Source organism: Mesoplodon bidens, assembly GCF_964165515.1.
Source record: "Mesoplodon bidens genome assembly, contig: HAP1_SCAFFOLD_211, whole genome shotgun sequence".
NCBI classification, from domain to species: domain Eukaryota; kingdom Metazoa; phylum Chordata; class Mammalia; order Artiodactyla; family Ziphiidae; genus Mesoplodon; species Mesoplodon bidens.
This window is the reverse complement of record NW_027672297.1, coordinates 702,561-717,189: the sequence shown is the minus strand read 5'-3', so window position 1 is coordinate 717,189 and position 14,629 is coordinate 702,561. Positions and strand designations below refer to the sequence as shown.

The 14,629-nt window shown below is 44.4% G+C and overlaps 1 pseudogene across 1 annotated transcript in view; it reads right to left on the bottom strand.

The window, feature by feature from the left end:
• The window catches only part of LOC308610386 (centrosomal protein of 78 kDa-like), a 312,551-nt pseudogene that overhangs the window by 66,278 nt on the left and 231,644 nt on the right, over nucleotides 1-14,629 (bottom strand). The gene's annotated exons all lie outside the window — the stretch shown is intronic.

Sequence of the window (14,629 nt, the reverse complement as noted above, 5' to 3'; positions counted from 1 at the left end):
TCCTTTAAAGGTGCCAAATGTCTGACACATAGGTTAGATCACCTTATAACCTAAAGCTCCATGTGTTTAGTTTGCTGTCTTCCCATGTGGAACATGAGCAGTTCAAAGAAGAGGAAGCGCTTCTAGAATCATAGCTAGATTAGCTGTTTGAAACAAATTTGGTGCTCGGTCTGGTTGAATAGATAGGACTGCATATTTGCAGAAAAGCTAGTTTTTATCTAGAAAAGTCTGAACTTGGTTCCACTGTGGACCTGATGATAGTCGTGGGGTAGCAACAAGAACAGTATAATTTTTGTTTTTAAAATCCCCATTTTCCTTTTAGTCAGAGAGTTTATAGATACTTCAAGTTCTGAAAGTGAAGCATAGAGTGAACCAGAACAAGTTTCTGGTTACAACAGACTACTTGCCACATTAAAGGATGTCTCCAAGGAAGATGAGGAGGAGGAAGAGGAAGAAGACAGTGTTCTAGATGAGACAGAAATGAATCTTGAAGATGGCGAGAGTGACGTCATTGTGGAGGAAGAGCTGGCAGTGGAGTCCACTGACATGCAGAAGAGTGAGTGTCTCTGATGTGGGTTTATCATCTTTGCAGGGACCACAGACAGATTGCCCCAGGGGCAGGGTGCCTTGTACCACAGAGCTGGGTGAAAGCACATGGATTCAAAGCAGAGATTCTTAACATTGTTGGGCTCTGTGATATCTTCAAGAATCTGATGAAAACAGGACCCTGTGGCCATAAAAATGCAGAAATGACATTTTTGCTTATGATTTCCAGGATTTCATCAATCCTACTTCAAATTCTCCTGATTGAGAGGAAAGGGAACATAATTCTGTTTTAGTAATGGTCTCAATTTATGAAAGAGATGATTGTTCCTGCCTTAGAGGAACCAAGTTGAATGGAAGATAGACATAAAATATACAAAACTTTTCAAGCATCAAATCTGAATGGAACCGATAAGTATAAGGTGTTAAAGAGATGCAAAGTGGTCACATGCTGCCAGGGTGAATGAGGGGAGGCTTCAGAGAAGAGCTGGGACTGAAAGCTTAAAGGAACTCTGTCTCACTCAGACGTCTAGGTGACTATTTTTTAAAAAATTATTATTAATTTATTTATTTTTGGCTGCATTGTGTCTTTGTTGCAGTGCGCCGGCTTCTCACTGTGGTGGCTTCTCTTGTTGTGGAGCATGGGCTCTAGGCACGTGTGCTTCGGTAGTTGTGGCACACGGGCTCAGTAGTTGTGGCTCACGAGCTCTAGAGCACAGGCTCTGTAGTTGTGGCGCACGGGCTTAGTTGCTCGGCGGCATGTGGGATCTTCCCAGACTAGGGCTTGAAACCACGTCCCCTGCATTAGCAGGCGAATTCTTAACCACTGTGCCACCAGGGAAATCCCCATAGGTGACTTTTTAATTTAACTTTAAAATCAACTTTATTGAAGTATGAATTACATTCAACGAGGTGTACCCGTTTTAAGCATGTAATTTGATAAGTCTTGACAAATGTGTATATCTATATTGTCATCGCCAAAGTCAAGATACAGAACACTTCCAATACCTGCAAAAAGTTCCTTCTTGTCCTTTTACAGTCAGTTTCCCAGGCCTGGCATCAGGCAACCACTGACATGCTTTCTTTCACTATGTATTAGTGTTTCCTATTCTAGAAATTCATATGAATGGAAGCATACAACAAGTACCCTTTTGCACGTGGCTTCTTTGGCTCCTCATGTTGTTGTGACTCATCCGTGTAGCTCATATTAGTAATTCATTTCTTTTTATTACTGGAATAGTAGTCCATTGTCTGAATATATCTGGGTAACTTTTTATGTTCCATTATCTTAATGCCTACTTGCCTTACTGTATTTTTTTCTATACTTTAAGGTGTCACACACCATTCTTAGTATTTTAATTCATCACTTGTACTCGGATAAAGAAATTGTTGCCTCAGACTTAGGGATTGTTTTAATTTTGTTGGTTTTCCAGTTTTCTTTCATGTTTTAGGTTTTTAAAAATGAAAAGTTTGGCTTTTTAAATTATAAAAGTAATATATATTTACTGTAAAAATTTAAGAGGGTAATATAGTTAACGTATATCTCCTCCACCGTGGGATGAACACCTTTAACATTTTATAGAACCTTCCAGACTACTTTTTTATGGATATATGAGTGAATATATATTTGTGTGTATGTGCATAATGGCCTCATACATTTCTGTAAGTTACTTTTTTCTTTAATAATATAACGTGTGTAACTGTGGGTTACTGCCGCTAGAACCCTGGTGTCCAAACTCCCAGGCCAAATCTCCTTCTACTACATTCCACTACCATGGGGAGGTTTAAAAAAGAAAGGGAAAGTATGAAGGGTGATGTTTCCATAAATTAAATCAACTTGAAAAGGCGCATTTGGAGAGTCAGAGAGTACTGATATTGTTAGAAAGAAGAAAGGTTTAAAAGCTGGTTGAATCTCATTCAAAAAAAATCCATATGTACCACATTGTAAAAAAGAGAAGGAAGACGGCATTCATGATTACTGGGCTGGCAGGGTAGGGGACAGTTGCATGCTGGGGGTGGCTCTCGTACTGGCTCTTCCACTCTTCACACTTGTGCTCGGCCAGGGCCGGGGACCGCTGAGGGAGGTCAGAGGAGAGGGTGGTGCCTTGGGGGTTCCGGGGAGTTGTGCAGCTGGCTCCCTTCCTTGCCACCCAGACTGCCCCAGGGTTCCCAGCCCCAAGGATTATGGAGCATCCCCACACCTGTTTGCTCTGCAGTTGCTGTTCTGCAACCCATTTTCTCCTCCAGCACTTTCTGCAGTGTCTCCTTGGCCTTCTGCTCATAGCTGTTTTTCTGGTCTTCCATCTGTAATAGCAACTTATTCATTCCCCAAGAACTGTATTTCTGTAAATTTGAGGCAATTCAACAAATACACATTGACCTACTGTGTGCTAAAGCCTGAGCAGGGATACAGAAATGAAAAGAAATTGGTCCTTGCCCACAGGGCAGAGACGTCAGTAATCTGGTGGACCTTCTTCCAGGCTGGAGGCAGGCAGGGAGAGTCCCTCAGGTGATGTGAGAGGTGAGTGGGGATAAAAAACTGCCCTGGGCATGCTGGGCCTCCTCCCCTAGGCCTTCCACAGGCATTTGAACTCCGACATTTCCAAAGGGAAATCATCTTTCTAAACCTGCTCCTATCTCAGTGGCCAGCATCACCCCCCACCCAGTCTCCCAAACCCTAAACCAGGGAATCATCCTTGATTTCTGTCTCACCTTCTTCAAGGACTCAGTTCCTCATCAAGCTCTGTCAAGTCAGCGTCTTTAACGGCTCCTTCGTTACCTGTATCCTCTATCCCTACCGCCACCTCCTTAGTTCAGACCCTAGTGACACTATTATATGGATTATATAGAGACTATGTGTTATCTTCATGCCTTGCCTCCCTTCAAACCCTTTTCAGTCCTGCAGCTAGAGGGTTCTTTCTAAAACTTAAATCTGAATCCCATCACAACCTGCTTAGATCTCTCAGTGGTTCTCAGTATTCTAAGAATCAGGTCCAAACTCCTTGGCATGGTTCCTAGTTACAAGCCCAGACTTTCATCTCATGCTGCCTCCACGCAAGCTGAACTGCTTGTAGGTCCCCTAAGCACTGTGCTTTTCAGCCTCTGCCTTTGCCCATAAAGCTTCTTCTGCTTAGAGTATCGTGAACCACGCTTCTCACCTGGTTAATTTCTACCCATGTTCAAGATTCAGCCCTAGAATCATAAATTCTGATAAACTTGGCCAACCATACCTACCCCCCGACTCTTTATGGATTAGGCAGTTTTACTGGTGTTCACATAGTATCTGTATTTCTGATCTGTGGACTCATCTGTCTCCTTTAAGGGATTGTAAACTCCTTTGGGGCAGGGAGCATTTTAAAAAAAATAAAATTATTTTTGTAGGCTTGGGGATCTGAACAATAGTCAGTAAAGTCAAGTTTTAAAAATGAATACATTTGTATTTTTAGAATTTCTCCTGGCTTCAAGGTCAAAAAGACAAAGACACAAGAGCAGCTTTGCAAATTCCCTGGGGGTCTTGCCTGTCCAGTGCTTTTCATCTTTACGCCCTGTGATTTTTGGGAAAGCAGGAGCCTCTTACTGTCGATTCTGGGTTACCCAACTGGGTAAGAGGTAGTCTAGATAATGCAGATTTAGAGTTCAATATCAAATCATTTCCATTTAGCTTTGGAGTCATCTGAAAATTTGGATTTAAATGTTGAGTGGGTCTTATGTTCTTGGAATTGTCATTAGAAACCAGACACAGGAGTTACTGGTTGAGATCATACATGGTTATGTCCAGGTTATTGGACTTAACCATGCTGGTCACTGACCAGCTTTATCCCCCATTGAAAACGAGTAGACTGGCATTCTGGATTATATGTCAGTCTCTTACGAGCTTGGTTGGCATTACTGAAAAAATAAAAGTTGTGGATCCGCAAACCCATAGACTCTATAGGCTATGTTTCCCTGCAGAATTCTAACTACACGGCCACCTTATCTTCCTGACATCAAGTGGGAGCAGTCTGGCCGGTCCATCTCGTTCTCTTGATCTTGAGTCCTCTGCAAAAGACATCCCCCTTTTCTGCACCAGCACATACGTCACAGCCCTGAAGAAAGTGTAGACATCTGAGATACGTTAACAGTGGGGGAGGGCTGATATCCCGTGAACAGACACATAAATGCCTGTTAGACCTGGAAATTGAAAACCAGAGAGGCGGGGCCACACTGGTTTTGGCCCAGGCCACCAGCCACTGGTGTTCCCAGCAAAATATTCCCAATGTGGGAGTTTGAGGAAGCAGGGAAAGGCAGGTGGTGTGAGTTTATTAGGACTTGAGGCCCTCAGCTCGCACTGAGGCCAGCTGAACCCCCAGAGCGTGCTTCCTGCCCTCCTATGGGCTGCTACTCCTAAAGGTACTTGGTTTCAACAGTTATTTGTGCATCAGGTTAAAGACTGAAGGGAGAGGGAACTGCAAGCCTAAATTCTTCATATCATACGCCACCTCCCTTTCTCTTCTTATTATATAAGCAATTCATGTGAAAAACAAATAAGGCAAGCAAAACAAAACAAAATTACCTGAAATCTTGCTATCCAAAAGTTGCCATTAGTATTTTGGTGTATACGTGTTCCAGATTTTTCTTTATTTTCAACCCTTCATTAAGGCCATTGTAGTCTTGACAGATGATGCTGGCACAAGCACTTGAAATGAGGCTCCTCTTTTTAAAATACTGTATTTGCATTTGGCTGAATTTGTCTCAGGCCCTGCCTTGCCTGGTCCCCAGCGTGGTGTTTTCTGCTGCAGTCTCTGTAAATTGGAGTTGGGGTGATGGGGCGGTCAGGCAGGGCTGTGTGTATCTGTGTCTGTACGAGGGAGGAGGGGCACACTTTCCAGTGTTTCTGGGCAACAAGCAGGCACTCACTGCAGTTTCCTATCCCTCAGGCCTGGGCTGTGGAGACAGGGGAAGTACCAGGAAGGGGTGGACGACCCCGACCCAGCTAAATGGAAGGCCCAGCTCCACTGTGCGCTCAACAAGAGCAGGGAATTCAACCTGATGTACAACGGCACCAAGGAGGTGCCCATGAACCCAGTGAAGATATATCAAGTGTGTGACATCCCCCAGCCCCAGGGCTCTATCATTAACCCAGGTGAGGCCCCAGCTGCTGGGGAGAAGGTGGACAGTGTGCCAGGTTCCCGGCTGGACCCTTAAAGCGATAGTCGACTTGAAAGTCGCCTCGCTTACAAAGTTGAAGACTGGTAAACAAAGCAAGAAATGCTGTCCCTAGAAAGAACCCAGAGAACAAAAGATATAAACTCAGCACAGTCTTCCTGCCCACCCAGTGGAACAGTAAAGCATTAGAAAGAAGAGGGGGTATTGAGTTCTATAAAAAATAACTTCTCTTGGGACTCAACACTGAGAAGAGAGGCCAGGTAGTTTAGAAGACGGAGGGCTTAAAACTTAGAAGGTCTGAGTTATAAACCTCGGTCTTTCCATTTCACTACTTGCGGGACATTGAATCAAGTCATTCAACGTTTTGAGCCTCAGCTTCTTCCACTATAAAATCTGGGTTCTCATCTTTCCTGCGTATTTCAAAGGCTGTTCTAAGAATCAATTGCCATGACATTATGAAGGCTATTAAGTTCTCTTTATAAATGATGGGTAAGTGATCATTTAATTTGTATGGTATTTTTCCTAGGAGAATACCACCTGATCCCTATATTTACTCAATGTTTAGCCAGTTCCGACTAAGAGCCAGATAATTTAGACTTGACCTCCAGTGAATCTAGTGAGGCTCTGCCATGAGGGAAGGGTCTGTCTTCACAGTAAGCTTACAAAGGAGAGAAGCTGTGCTCCTTGGGTCCTTAGAAGGGATGCGAATGTGTAGAAAGGGGTTTAGAGTAGGAATTAAAAGATTTCTAGGAGAGGGGAGTAGGGTCTGCAGCTCCTGGATAGGGGAGGGGATGAGAGCTTGTACTGGGGCTCCGTAGGAGGAGCTGGGAGTGGGGTGAACACCCTTGGTTCCCACTCTTTGGCATTGAGGGTGCACACTGAACCCAAGGAACCTCTGTGCTGGCAGTGCCTAGCTTGAACAGTGGGTCAGCTGCAGGGGTGACAGTGCAACGTGAGCGCCTCACTTTTGACCTTTGTGTGTGTGTGTGTGTGTTTCTCGGGTAGGATCCACTGGATCTGCTCCTTGGGATGAGAAAGATAATGGTGTGGATGAAGAAGATGAGGAAGGTGAGCTGGACCAGTCACAGCACCACGTTCCCATCCAGGACACCTTCCCCTTCCTGAACATCAGTGGTGAGTGGGTTGGGGGGTGGGACCGAGGCATGGAGAGGATGTACGGGGCTTTGATTTTGCAACTGTTGACACCATATCCACCATTGCACTGGGAGCAGCGACCAGGCCCTGGGGCCAGGCTGCCAGTCGGTTAGCAAGTAGGAGTCATAGGCAAAGGCACTCCGTAGGCATAGTTATCCCAGTGGGGTGGCTTCTAGGCAGAGAGAGCATCTTCTGAATCTTACGTGATAATTCAGAGAAATTAAAAAATGAAATTCATTCTCAGTCCCGCATACAAATACACAAGCTGTTACAAATTTTGCTGATTTCCTTCAGGCCAAGTGCAGGGATCCTTTTCGTGAGTTGCAGGCAAACTCTTCTGCTATTTCCCTCGGTACAAATTTTCTGTCACTGCCTTAACAGCCTCTGCTAAGGCCGTATCGTGGGAAACTTGTGGCTCTACAGCTCTTAATACTAGGCTCTGATACAATTTCTCTACTAGAGACTTTTATCTTTTTAAAATTTATTTATTTATTTATTTATTTATTGTGGTACGCGGGCCTCTCACTGTTGTGGCCTCTCCCATTGCGGAGCACAGGCTCCGGACGCGCAGGCTCGGTGGCCATGGCTCACGGGCCCAGCCGCTCCGCGGCACGTGGGATCCTCCCGGACCGGGGCACGAACCCATGTCCCCTGCCTCAGCAGGCGGACTCTCAACCACTGCGCCACCAGGGAAGCCCTATCCTGTGGTTTTTAAGTATCCCTGCACACTCTGCCTGTCTCTAGAGTATTAAGTCCAGTTGCGCTGTTCTCACCTCTTTGTTTATTGAGATTATTATTTACTTGCATTAAAATGTACCAATTTCAAAGGTACAGTTTGATTAATTTTGGTAATTGTATACCAGGTGTAACCACCACCACGACCCAGATATAGCAAAGTTACTTAACTTTTAAAAGTTTTCCATCCCAATTTGCCCCAATTCAGTTTTGAGACACTTTATTGAGTTTTACTGCTTTCTCTAACATCGACTCTCCGGGTGATTTAGGAAAGTCACTTTACCTCTCTGGATGTGTTTTTGCTTTTATAACATGAAAAATGCCAGAACAGATATGTTACCAAGGGCCCTTGCAATACTTTCAGAAAATGAGGGGGTAGGGTAAGGGCGGGAATCTCAGCCTTGCGTCCTCATTCTTCACACAGCACACGCATGTGGCAGATCCTAGTGGGAAAAGCCTGTGGTCGCATCAGAGAGAATTAGGTTTCCATCTCCTCTCTTGCTAGTGTGTATGTAACCTTTTGTAAGCATCAGCTTTCTCATCTCCAATATCAGGCTTATTAACAAGGCCTATTTGTTTACTGTTGTGAGGATGAATTGAGATGCACCGGCAGCCTTAAATGTTAGTTGGTATTTGTATTATGGCATAATAGAAAGGCACTGCATTCAACCATCTCAGTTACTACACGTTTATGCAGGCTGATTCTCACAGCCAAAACAGACGCACAAAGTACACCCACCCATTTACCCACCTGGGGAAGCCCGAAGCCTCCCTTGCCTGCCTGCCTGCCTTACGGGGCTCAGAGAAAAGCTGCGCATGCGTGCGCGTGCTTCCAAAGCGCCTCGCTAGGGGGCGGAATGGGAAACAGGAGGTTCTAACGCCTGTCGTACAAGCGCGACGTAAAGCGGGTCTGCTTTATGGCACCCTGCTTCCGCCGTAAAGCGCCGTTGGCAATCCCGCGTGAGTGGGTTGACGAGACGACTTCCAGGTGAAAAACGCGATTCTTGGAGGTTGGCTGACTTGACGTCTTCCCCATGGGCAAACGCGGGAGCCGGAGCCGGAGCCGGAGCCAGAGCCAGCTGCTCAACTCCCTAACTAAAAGGCAGAAGAAGCATCTAAGGGATTTCGGCGAGGAGCATCCCTTCTATGACAGGTATGGAGAGGCGAGGCTGGGACCGGCGCTGCCGGCGTCCTTTCCCGGTGGGAGCCCGCGTGTCCCCGCGTTTGGTCCGCCGGTGCCCCGGGGGTAGTGACAGGGCAGCTCCCGCCGCGTGCCACGCTGCCCCGGCGCCGGCCTAGCTCGCCCGGGGATCCTGGCGGCTTCCCGCCTGAGGTGGGGTTCTTCGCCGGTCTTCCTACCCTTTGTTGAGCCTGTAGTTTTATGCTAGACGGCACGCCTCCTGTGTGGCGACTGGGCAGAGGTTTTATAAGCTTGTGTTCGTTTTCTATGTTTTTAAAGAATTGCTTGGGGGCTTCCCTGGTGGCGCAGTGGTTAAGAATCCGCCTGCCAAGGGAGGGGACAGGGGTTCGAGCCCTGGTCCGGGAAGATCCCACATGCCGCGGTGCAAGTAAGCCCGTGCGCCACAACTATTGAGCCTGCACTCCAGAGCCCGCGAGCCACAACTACTGAGCCAGGGTGGTGCAACTACTGATGCCCGCGAGCCTAGAGCCCCTGCTCCGCAACAAGAGAAGCCACCTGTCGCCGCAACTAGAGAAAGCCCGGGCGCAGCAACGAAGACCCATAGCAGGCCAAAATAAATAAATTAAAGAAGTTAAAAAAAATAAAAAAGAATTGCTTGGGACCCTCGACATCACCTATCTATTCAATGACCATGAGGAAACTAATGTTTGGGTAGTTGTGGGTTCCTCTCTAAGTGTCCAGACTCTCAGTTATGATCTTAGTGCTCATCCCACCCCTTTGGGCTGCTTTATCAACAGTTAGAGGGATAGTCTACTTAAGAAATTTGCTAGAAAAGGTGAACCCCGAGGGCTTTTATTTGCCAAAATTTCCCATCTTTTGGATGAGAGCCTGTTACTGTGTGACTGTAGTATTTGTCATGTGGTCTTGTTAGACTTTTTCATTCGTCTCTTATTTATTTGGCATATCCTTCCAAAACCTGTCCAAATGCATATGGAGTTTTTACTTGACAATAGATATAATGTATTTATAACGGTATAGTCTGCCATGTTCATTTAAAGTTGTATCATTAGACTTTTCCTAATTGCTACCTACTGTAGTTAAAGTTTAACATTGCCTGTTTCTTCTCAGGGTTTCCAGAAAGGAAGCAAAACCACAGACTTGTCAACTGGTAATGCTTTATACCTTCTTTATGATAGTAGATTCTGGACTGTTACTTTTAAGATTATATATGGTAATAAAGTTTGGCTACATTTCCACTCTCTTTGATTTTAGATGTAAGCTATACTTTAGTAATATTGCTTAGTTTTAAGTGCAGATGTCTGTTAAAATGCCATTGTGATAACTAATATAGTATAGAGTATGAAACTGTCCTGAGAGATTAGCCTGTTAGAACCTGTTAAGGAGGCTTACCAGAGGGCTCTTGGTGAATCCTAAGAGGGAATGTCATGTTTGCTTAACATAAAATAGAGTGCAAAATCATCAAAGGTCTTATTTCATTACCACAGACTCAGAAATAAAGTACACTTTTTTGTTGTAAGTTTTCCTGTTGCTCCTTTAAAGGTGCCAAATGTCTGACACATAGGTTAGATCGCCTTATAACCTAAAGCTCTGTGTGTTTAGTTTGCTGTATTCCCATGTGGAACATGAGCAGTTCAAAGAAGAGGAAGCGCTTCTAGAATCATAGCTAGATTAGCTGTTTGAAACAAATTTGGTGCTCGGTCTGGTTGAATAGATAGGACTGCATATTTGCAGAAAAGCTAGTTTTTATCTAGAAAAGTCTGAACTTGGTTCCACTGTGGACCTGATGATAGTCGTGGGGTAGCAACAAGAACAGTATAATTTTTGTTTTTAAAATCCCCATTTTCCTTTTAGTCAGAGAGTTTATAGATACTTCAAGTTCTGAAAGTGAAGCATAGAGTGAACCAGAACAAGTTTCTGGTTACAACAGACTACTTGCCACATTAAAGGATGTCTCCAAGGAAGATGAGGAGGAGGAAGAGGAAGAAGACAGTGTTCTAGATGAGACAGAAATGAATCTTGAAGATGGCGAGAGTGACGTCATTGTGGAGGAAGAGCTGGCAGTGGAGTCCACTGACATGCAGAAGAGTGAGTGTCTCTGATGTGGGTTTATCATCTTTGCAGGGACCACAGACAGATTGCCCCAGGGGCAGGGTGCCTTGTACCACAGAGCTGGGTGAAAGCACATGGATTCAAAGCAGAGATTCTTAACATTGTTGGGCTCTGTGATATCTTCAAGAATCTGATGAAAACAGGACCCTGTGGCCATAAAAATGCAGAAATGACATTTTTGCTTATGATTTCCAGGATTTCATCAATCCTACTTCAAATTCCCCTGATTGAGAGGAAAGGGAACATAATTCTGTTTTTGTAATGGTCTCAATTTATGAAAGAGATGATTGTTCCTGCCTTAGAGGAACCAAGTTGAATGGAAGATAGACATAAAATACACAAAACTTTTCAAGCATCCAATCTGAATGGAACCGATAAATATAAGGTGTTAAAGAGATGCAAAGTGGTCACATGCTGCCAGGGTGAATGAGGGGAGGCTTCAGAGAAGAGCTGGGACTGAAAGCTGAAAGGAACTCTGTCTCACTCAGACATCTAGGTGACTATTTTTTTTTTTAATTATTATTAATTTATTTATTTTTGGCTGCATTGTGTCTTTGTTGCAGTGCGCCGGCTTCTCACTGTGGTGGCTTCTCTTGTTGTGGAGCATGGGCTCTAGGCACGTGTGCTTCGGTAGTTGTGGCACACGGGCTCAGTAGTTGTGGCTCACGAGCTCTAGAGCACAGGCTCTGTAGTTGTGGCGCACGGGCTTAGTTGCTCGGCGGCATGTGGGATCTTCCCAGACTAGGGCTTGAAACCACGTCCCCTGCATTAGCAGGCGAATTCTTAACCACTGTGCCACCAGGGAAGTCCCCATAGGTGACTTTTTAATTTAACTTTAAAATCAACTTTATTGAAGTATGAATTACATTCAACGAGGTGTACCCGTTTTAAGCATGTAATTTGATAAGTCTTGACAAATGTGTATATCTATATTGTCATCGCCAAAGTCAAGATACAGAACACTTCCAATACCTGCAAAAAGTTCCTTCTTGTCCTTTTACAGTCAGTTTCCCAGGCCTGGCATCAGGCAACCACTGACATGCTTTCTTTCACTATGTATTAGTGTTTCCTATTCTAGAAATTCATATGAATGGAAGCATACAACAAGTACCCTTTTGCACGTGGCTTCTTTGGCTCCTCATGTTGTTGTGACTCATCCGTGTAGCTCATATTAGTAATTCATTTCTTTTTATTACTGGAATAGTAGTCCATTGTCTGAATATATCTGGGTAACTTTTTATGTTCCATTATCTTAATGCCTACTTGCCTTACTGTATTTTTTTCTATACTTTAAGGTGTCACACACCATTCTTAGTATTTTAATTCATCACTTGTACTCGGATAAAGAAATTGTTGCCTCAGACTTAGGGATTGTTTTAATTTTGTTGGTTTTCCAGTTTTCTTTCATGTTTTAGGTTTTTAAAAATGAAAAGTTTGGCTTTTTAAATTATAAAAGTAATATATATTTACTGTAAAAATTTAAGAGGGTAATATAGTTAACGTATATCTCCTCCACCGTGGGATGAACACCTTTAACATTTTATAGAACCTTCCAGACTACTTTTTTATGGATATATGAGTGAATATATATTTGTGTGTATGTGCATAATGGCCTCATACATTTCTGTAAGTTACTTTTTTCTTTAATAATATAACGTGTGTAACTGTGGGTTACTGCCGCTAGAACCCTGGTGTCCAAACTCCCAGGCCAAATCTCCTTCTACTACATTCCACTACCATGGGGAGGTTTAAAAAAGAAAGGGAAAGTATGAAGGGTGATGTTTCCATAAATTAAATCAACTTGAAAAGGCGCATTTGGAGAGTCAGAGAGTACTGATATTGTTAGAAAGAAGAAAGGTTTAAAAGCTGGTTGAATCTCATTCAAAAAAAATCCATATGTACCACATTGTAAAAAAGAGAAGGAAGACGGCGTTCATGATTACTGGGCTGGCAGGGTAGGGGACAGTTGCATGCTGGGGGTGGCTCTCGTACTGGCTCTTCCACTCTTCACACTTGTGCTCGGCCAGGGCCGGGGACCGCTGAGGGAGATCAGAGGAGAGGGTGGTGCCTTGGGGGTTCCGGGGAGTTGTGCAGCTGGCTCCCTTCCTTGCCACCCAGACTGCCCCAGGGTTCCCAGCCCCAAGGATTATGGAGCATCCCCACACCTGTTTGCTCTGCAGTTGCTGTTCTGCAACCCATTTTCTCCTCCAGCACTTTCTGCAGTGTCTCCTTGGCCTTCTGCTCATAGCTGTTTTTCTGGTCTTCCATCTGTAATAGCAACTTATTCATTCCCCAAGAACTGTATTTCTGTAAATTTGAGGCAATTCAACAAATACACATTGACCTACTGTGTGCTAAAGCCTGAGCAGGGATACAGAAATGAAAAGAAATTGGTCCTTGCCCACAGGGCAGAGACGTCAGTAATCTGGTGGACCTTCGTCCAGGCTGGAGGCAGGCAGGGAGAGTCCCTCAGGTGATGTGAGAGGTGAGTGGGGATAAAAAACGGCCCTGGGCATGCTGGGCCTCCTCCCCTAGGCCTTCCACAGGCATTTGAACTCCGACATTTCCAAAGGGAAATCATCTTTCTAAACCTGCTCCTATCTCAGTGGCCAGCATCACCCCCCACCCAGTCTCCCAAACCCTAAACCAGGGAATCATCCTTGATTTCTCTCTCACCTTCTTCAAGGACTCAGTTCCTCATCAAGCTTTGTCAAGTCAGCGTCTTTAACGGCTCCTTCGTTACCTGTATCCTCTATCCCTACTGCCACCTCCTTAGTTCAGACCCTAGTGACACTATTATATGGTTTATATAGAGACTATGTGTTATCTTCATGCCTTGCCTCCCTCTAAACCCTTTTCAGTCCTGCAGCTAGAGGGTTCTTTCTAAAACTTAAATCTGATCCCATCACAACCTGCTTAAATCTCTCAGTGGTTCTCAGTGTTCTAAGAATCAGGTCCAAACTCCTTGGCATGGTTCCTAGTTACAAGCCCAGACTTTCATCTCATGCTGCCTCCACGCAAGCTGAACTGCTTGTAGGTCCCCTAAGCACTGTGCTTTTCAGCCTCTGCCTTTGCCCATAAAGCTTCTTCTGCTTGGAGTATCGTGACCCACGCTTCTCACCTGGTTAACTTCTACCCATGTTCAAGATTCAGCCCTAGAATCATAAATTCTGATAAACTTGGCCAACCATACCTACCCCCCGACTCTTTATGGATTAGGCAGTTTTACTGGTGTTCACATAGTATCTGTATTTCTGATCTGTGGACTCATCTGTCTCCTTTAAGGGATTGTAAACTCCTTTGGGGCAGGGAGCATTTTTAAAAAAATAAAATTATTTTTGTAGGCTTGGGGATCTGAACAATAGTCAGTAAAGTCAAGTTTTAAAAATGAATACATTTGTATTTTTAGAATTTCTCCTGGCTTCAAGGTCAAAAAGACAAAGACACAAGAGCAGCTTTGCAAATTCCCTGGGGGTCTTGCCTGTCCAGTGCTTTTCATCTTTACGCCCTGTGATTTTTGGGAAAGCAGGAGCCTCTTACTGTCGCTTCTGGGTTACCCAACTGGGTAAGAGATAGTCTAGATAATGCAGATTTAGAGTTCAATATCAAATCATTTCCATTTAGCTTTGGAGTCATCTGAAAATTTGGATTTAAAGGTTGAGTGGGTCTTATGTTCTTGGAATTGTCATTAGAAACCAGACACAGGAGTTACTGGTTGAGATCATACATGGTTATGTCCAGGTTATTGGACTTAACCATGCTGGTCACTGACCAGCTTTA